We start from the raw sequence: 6,814 nt of genomic DNA, 5'->3' as shown, positions 1-6,814 counted from the left end.
CTATACTTTAGCTGTATGTAGGAAATCATTACTTTCAGTCCTGCTTGCCTCAGTTTCTTGTCAGGCGGTGAACTTGACATCACTTCCCATGGTTCAGTAGGAAAAGGGCCAGTATGAAAAACAGACCAAAACCCTCAGCAGAGAGAGGGATAGCATGACCTTGCCTTGGGCCCAGCCATCTTGCTGAGAGCATCAGAATATTCTGCCCAGCAGGATTGGAAGGACTCTGGGGGAGAGAGTCCAAGCCTTCTGGGCGGCCGTGTCCTTCTGCTTGTTTGTGAGTGACCGAGCCCAGGGCAGCATCCTGGCAGGTGGTGGCCGGGGCAGGCTGGGCCTGTCAGTCTGAGGAGAGAAGAAGCCTGGGTCAGCTGGAGCGCTGGGGCCCCGCTGGGGAGCAGGGCCCGGGGGAGTCCAGAAGCCGGCTCTGCCTGGGTTTCTGATTACACGGCTCTTCCCCTTGAGCTGTGGCAGCCAGCCCGGGGCCCGCATGTCACTCTGGACATCCAGAGGTTGAAGGGACTTGTTTAGGGTGGTACACAGCTAGCAAGTGGCCAACAGAGCTTTGCCTCCAAATCCAGGGTGAAGGAAGCCAGGCCCAGGACACTGAGTGTCAACATGAGCGTAAAAATAGGACTAGGGGGAGCAAAGGCAGCTGACAAACATCAAGTCACCAGGAAGCCCCTCAAGGAAGGACGCTGCTGTCTAAAAAGGCAGCTGGCTGGAGTCGGAAGGCCCAAGTTCCAGTTCTGCCTCAGACACTTCTAGCTGTCTGAGCCCATCACTTCATCTTTGCTCCATCTGGAAAATGGGGATAATGGCAGCCCCTCCTTTCAGGCTTGTGCTGAGGACTTACACCTGGCACCCAGTAAGCGTTATAGAAACGTTAGCTGTGAAAGGGGATGCTCTCTGTAGATGCTTCGCAGACTTCAGGTGCTGGCTCAGCGTGTTAGCTCTTCCTAGTCCGATCTCCGCTGGTAACTGCCCGGTGACCTTTGATAGGTCACCAAAGACCTCATAGTTTGGATTTGAAGGGGTCCTGTGAGGTTGGGGCCAGGTCACATGGCTTAGCATCATTAGAACGGGGGTCAGGAAGGCCAGCGTTCTCTTCGGCAGGACCCCCACCTCTCTGCGGCTCCCCCAGAGCTGCTGGGCCTGAGGGGATTTCCCAGCAATAGCTCAGCAGCCCCCCCAGCCCCAGCTTATCAGCTCGGTTGGGAGGGAGGGGAGTCTCCTCTGGGCAGGGGTTTGACTGAGTAGCCATCAGAACTCTTCCAGTTGTGAAATTCTGGACCACTTGATGTAACATTAAGGGGGTTGGGCTGGCCCCGTGATCTCCAACACCCAATAATTTCATTTCCCTGAAACTCAAAGTCTGTTACTCTTCATGTGGTCTCCAAGGATGTGCCCATGTGGCCGAGGCTCCGGAGATGGAAGACTTAGCGTCTCTCCCATGGCAGAGTTTGGGAAACTGCTCACGTTAAGAACACTGCCTGAGGTCAAAGCCAGGAAGCTCAGAGGCAGCATTCGAACCCACACCCTCGGACTGCTCAGCCAGGGGGCTTTCCTCCATTGCCATCGACCTCTGGTGGGCAAACATTTTAGGGGAGTCATAAGGGTGTCTCACCTCTTGTGCAAAGTAGGTTTGTCCTTGGAGTGGAGGGTGTCAGAGGCTATAGCACCTGGGGGTGAATCCTCCAAGTGAAGCAAAGTGAAGGGAAGGGAAGGGAAGGGAAGGAAAGGGAAGGGAAGGGAAGGGAAGTGGGCTGCTGTCCGTTTGGATGGTTCAGAAAATCTAGGGAATCCTTCAGACCCTCACAGACAGCCTCACCTTGTCAGAGGGGCTCACTAGGTCGAGACAGTCCTAATGACACAATTAGTTACTCCTGGGAGCGCGCCCTCAGATTGGGGGTCCCAAGCCCCTCATCTCACAGGGAGGCTTCCAGAGGAATGAGACCAAGTTAGAGGGAGCCGGGGCCTGTCACCCATCTAGGGATCCTCGTTATTCCCTGCTCTGGGCCCCGGCGCTTCCATCTTCACATCAAAGAGAGAACATCTGGGAGGGACCCTCCAGCCCAGCCAGCCCAGCGCTTTCTGCTCATCCTGAGAAGCTGGGGACCCGGGAGGACCCAGGTGGCCCAGGTACCCCAGGGAGGGCTCTCCCCGCCATGACGGTCAGAATCAGCCCACCCTCCAAGTCCCACGTGGCCGTGGCAAGGAGCCCAAAGCCAACCCTAATGCAAACCAGGCTTCCTAGGAAAGGTGAATGGAGCGCAATCTGCCGAGAAGACGTTCCTCGCGAGCCCGGCCTGGAGCGGAAGCAGGCCTGGCGGAGACAAGGACAGACAGCTCCTGGAAGGCGACCCGGGGAAGGCGGCTCCCAGAGCAGCTTCCCCGCAACTGACAAAGCCCAGAGCGGCACAGAGACATCAGCGTGACACCTGGGGGCGGCCCCTGGGACCTCGGGGCAGGCGGCCCTGGGGGGGAGTGCAGGAACTCCACTCTGCACATGGAATGTTATTAAGCAGAGCCCCCCCCCCAAGGAACTGGTGGAAGGGGGGATGGGGAAGGGCCCATGGGAGCTCCTCACAGAGCTTACAGTTGCTAAGTGAGAGATGACACTGGCATAAATACATGGAATCGAACAGGAGAAGCCCAGGATGTCTCTGCATCGTTTAAGGAAGGAAGAATTGTTTCCCATGAGGACATCGGGGCTGGCTTCATGGGAAAGGTGGCCGATGAGTTGAGCCTTGAATGACAGAGAATGTCAGGTGCACTTGAAAGATCTGCTCTCTGTGGCAGCCCTTTGTGTAGTGGCCAGAAATTGGAAACTGAGTGGATGCCCATCAGTTGGAGAATGGCTGAGTGAGTTATGGTACATGAATGTTATAGAATATTATTGTTCTGTAAGAAACAATCAGCAGGAGGATTTCAGAGAGGCCTGGAGAGACTTACAGGAACTGATGCTGAGTGAAATGAGCAGAACCAGGAAATCATTATACACTTCAACAACAATACTGTATGAGGATATATTCTGATGGATTTAGTTTTTCCCAACAATCCAACGCAATTCCAATCGCCTTAGGGTGGGAAATGCCATCCACATCCAGAAAGAAAATCTGGAGACAAAATGCGGATCAAAGCAGAGTATTTTTACCTTGTTTATTTGTTTCTCATGTTTTTCCCCCTTTTGGTCTGACTTTTCTCGCACAACCTGACAAATACAGAAATATGTTTAAAAGAATTGCATATATTTAACCTCTATCAGATTGCTTGCTATTTTGCAGAGGGGGAGGAAAATGTGGAACACAAAGTTTTACAAAAAGGAATCTGAAAACTATCTTCACATGAATTTGGAAAAAATAAAGTACTATTGAAAAAAAATAGAAAGAAAAAAAGTCTGATCTCAGCCTTTCATTGGAATCAGAGAATCACAGGCATAAAGCTGGGAGATCCTAAAGGTCACCTAGTTCAAACCATCCATTTTACAGATGGGAAGACTAAGACCAGAAAGCAGGAATGATACAGTGGAAGGCAAAGGTTTGGGTCCAAATCCTGTCTTTGACCCCTACTTAAGTCACTTAGTCTTACTGAGCCTCAGGTTCCTAGGGCCTGACCGCTAAGACCCTGTTCAGCAATAAAGGTGGGCAGATGGGAAGGAGAGAACAGATAAAAAACTTTCAGAGTGATGGAAAAGAGAAAAGGCTCGAAGATGGGGAGGTCATGAAGGGCCTCCTGAGGAAGGGACTTTTGAGAAGAGCCTTGAAAGCTGGAATTGAAATGGATGAATGAGAGGATCAAAGAAAAAGCATCGAAGTGCTTTCCGAACCTTTGGCAACATGCTGGGAAAGGTGACCCGGTCCCTGCCTTCCAGGAGTTTGCATTCTAATGTGAGAAACAACATGCACCACCCCCCACTAGTGGTAATGGAGGAAGTGAGACCTGGGGAGTCCCTGGCATGGGGAGTTGCCCCATCAATGGGGATCCCCTTTCTATCTTTCCAGAAACAATGGCAGGGTGGGTTTTGATGAGTGAATGCAGAACAAAGGTTTGGGGGTGGTATGAGGAGTAGGGAGGGTGTGCTTTGAAAGATGGGGGTGAGGAGAAGCCCCCCACCCCAAGTGCAGGGGGAAGCCTGGGCAAATGTACAAATGAACAAAGGTTAACTCCAAAGTTTTGAGTCCAAATGATTGAGAGAAGGATGTTGCCATTAAGAGAAATAGGAAAATTCATTGGAAGCGAAATTTGGGGGGAGAGATGATATTAATTTTGGAAATGTTGAGTCTGTGATCGGTCAGTTTACCTGTTTTGACCCACAGAAGTATTTTGATTTCAAGGGGTGCAGAAGGCTCTTAATACATGGGAATGGAGTTCCTATGTTACTTTCGGAGGGGAGAGAAAATAGAGCTCAAGCTCTCCTCCCGGTGCCCAGCCTACTGGCAGAACAGACCCCAAACTATAAATCAAATAACAAACTTATAACAAGAACCAAATAGCAGAAAAAATTATGTGGGCAGATCATTCATTCTCACCCTCCTCACATCCAAATGAAATGAAGAATCAGAAAATTATCCATCCAAGTCACCAATTTAATTCAATCAATATGTTATTAAGGCTCTACTCGGAGCAGAGCGATGCTAGAGGCTGGGAATACAAAGCCAAAAAAGAAAAAAAAAATCTCTTCCCTTTTCTCCATCAAAACAAAAACCTTTGGAACAAACACGAATGGTGAGGGAAAAAACCTCCCAGATTAGCCACCTCCGGAAGTTTGTCTCCTTTTGAATCTGGGAATCCTCAAAGACCCCCTGCTTGTCCTTGGGTGCTGCTTTGGTTTTACGACATTGTAATCACTGTGTGAATTGTTGCTCTCCTTCCCTCTGACGTCCCTCTGTCTTTGCTCAGATAAGTGTTCTCAGGTTTCTCTGGGATGCCCCTTTGGAGGGAACTTCCAGCCTTCAGTTGTGAGGTGTTAAGGAAGGGTGTATGGCCCCCCGTGCCAAAGGCCCTGCCCTTGAGAAGGACTGGAAAAGAAAGGCCCAGCAACGCTGCATGGGGGCAACTGGTACTTTCCAACCCGGGGGAATGTGACAGAAGGCAGGCCCTCCATCCTCCAGTCCCCTCTCCAGCCCCTGTGGGTCCCTGAGACAGGGTTTCTGTGCAGCTTCCCAGTCTGGGCTAATCTGCTTATGTACAGCCTGTGATATAACAAACAGCCAAATAAAGGAAGCGTTGCGGGAGCTGTGAATGAGGAGCTGGATAGGATAATTGACAGAGCTCAGGCCCGGGCAGCAGAAGCAGAGAGCCCCTGGGCGGCCGGCGGACAGGAAGGCCGGAAGTCCAGCTTGTGCAGCGTCATGGCCAAGCCTGAACTGTACAGGAGGAGTCAGGGAGGCCCCAACCCTCTGACCTTCGCTCCCTGAGCTGTCCATCTGGGAGTGCTGAGGGATAAAGAACGCGGCCGGCTCTTGGGTGTCTCAGGGTCCCCTCTGTCCACTCCCTGAATTCTAGGGCTGAGTCAGAAGCTGGGGGAGAGGCTACGTCAGAAGCGGAACACTGGACTCGATCTCAGGCTGGCTCCTTAGGGACCCTTCAGCCTGAATAATAAGAGCAAATGCATTTATATGGAGACTTTGGGTTTGGGAGGCATATGTTTGTTTTACATATTTTGTTGGATACTTATTTCAATCCAGGGAAAGTATCCTGAAGTAAATAGATCTTTCTGACACATTTTCTTATTTAGGAACCATATCAGCCTCTCTGGGCTATTTCTTTTTCTTTTTTAAAGAATTTTTTTCTCAATTACACGTGAAGACAATTTTTAATTTTCATTTTTAATAGTTTTTGAGTTTTAAATTCCCTTTTTTCCTCCTGCCTTGAGAAGACAAGCATTGTTATAGATGATACATGTATAATCATGCAAAACACACCTCTATATTAGCCCCATTGCAAACGAGAACACAGATCACAAAACAAACAAACCCTAAAACATTAAAAGTAAAGTATAAAAAGTATGCTTCATCTGCACTTCTATGCTAATGACTCCCAGATCGTTTCTATTTGACCCTGAGCTCCAGTCTCACATCACCAACTGTTTATTGGCTGCCCAGGTAGCCATAGTGCACGGAGCACTGGATCATTTCACCTCTGGCTGCCTCAATTTCCTCAAATGTAAAATAAGCCTACTAATAGCAGGTGTCTCCTAGGATGGCTGTAAGTTACTTAGAACAGTGACTAGCATATAGTAAGCACTTAATAAATGCATCAATTGGCGAAGCTAGGTGGTGCAGTGGATAGAGCACCAGCCCTGAAGTCATGAGGACAGAGTTCAAAACTGGCCTCAGACATTTAACACTTCCTAGCTGTGTAATCCTAGGCAAGTCCCTTAATTCCAATTGCCTCAGTAAAAATAAATAAATAAATGCACCAACCGTCCTTCCAGCCTCTTAGGTACATAACCTCGTCTTTACCCTCCCTTATCCCAGATATCCAATCTATTGCCACATTTTTTAAAAATTTAAAATTTATTTTTTTCTATAAACAAAAATCTGATTTCACTACCTCCCACTTTGTTCTTGATTCTCCATTGCAACAGCAAGAGAAAAATAAAACCCTCTTAGAAACATGTATAGGCAAGCAAAACAAATTCCTGCATTGCTTGTGTCCAGAAAATGTCTCAATTTGCCCCCCAGAATCTTTCTTCTGCAAGAAACCTTTTCTTATTCCCCTCCCCCTAAATGCTCATGCCCTCACTCCCAATCCATCTTGTGTTTAACTACTTTGTATGTGCTCTCTCTCTCTCTCTCTCTCTCTCTCTCTC

This window comes from Sarcophilus harrisii, chromosome 5, assembly GCF_902635505.1.
Source record: "Sarcophilus harrisii chromosome 5, mSarHar1.11, whole genome shotgun sequence".
NCBI classification, from domain to species: domain Eukaryota; kingdom Metazoa; phylum Chordata; class Mammalia; order Dasyuromorphia; family Dasyuridae; genus Sarcophilus; species Sarcophilus harrisii.
The sequence above is the reverse complement of the archived record's forward strand: the minus strand, read 5'-3'. Positions refer to the sequence as shown.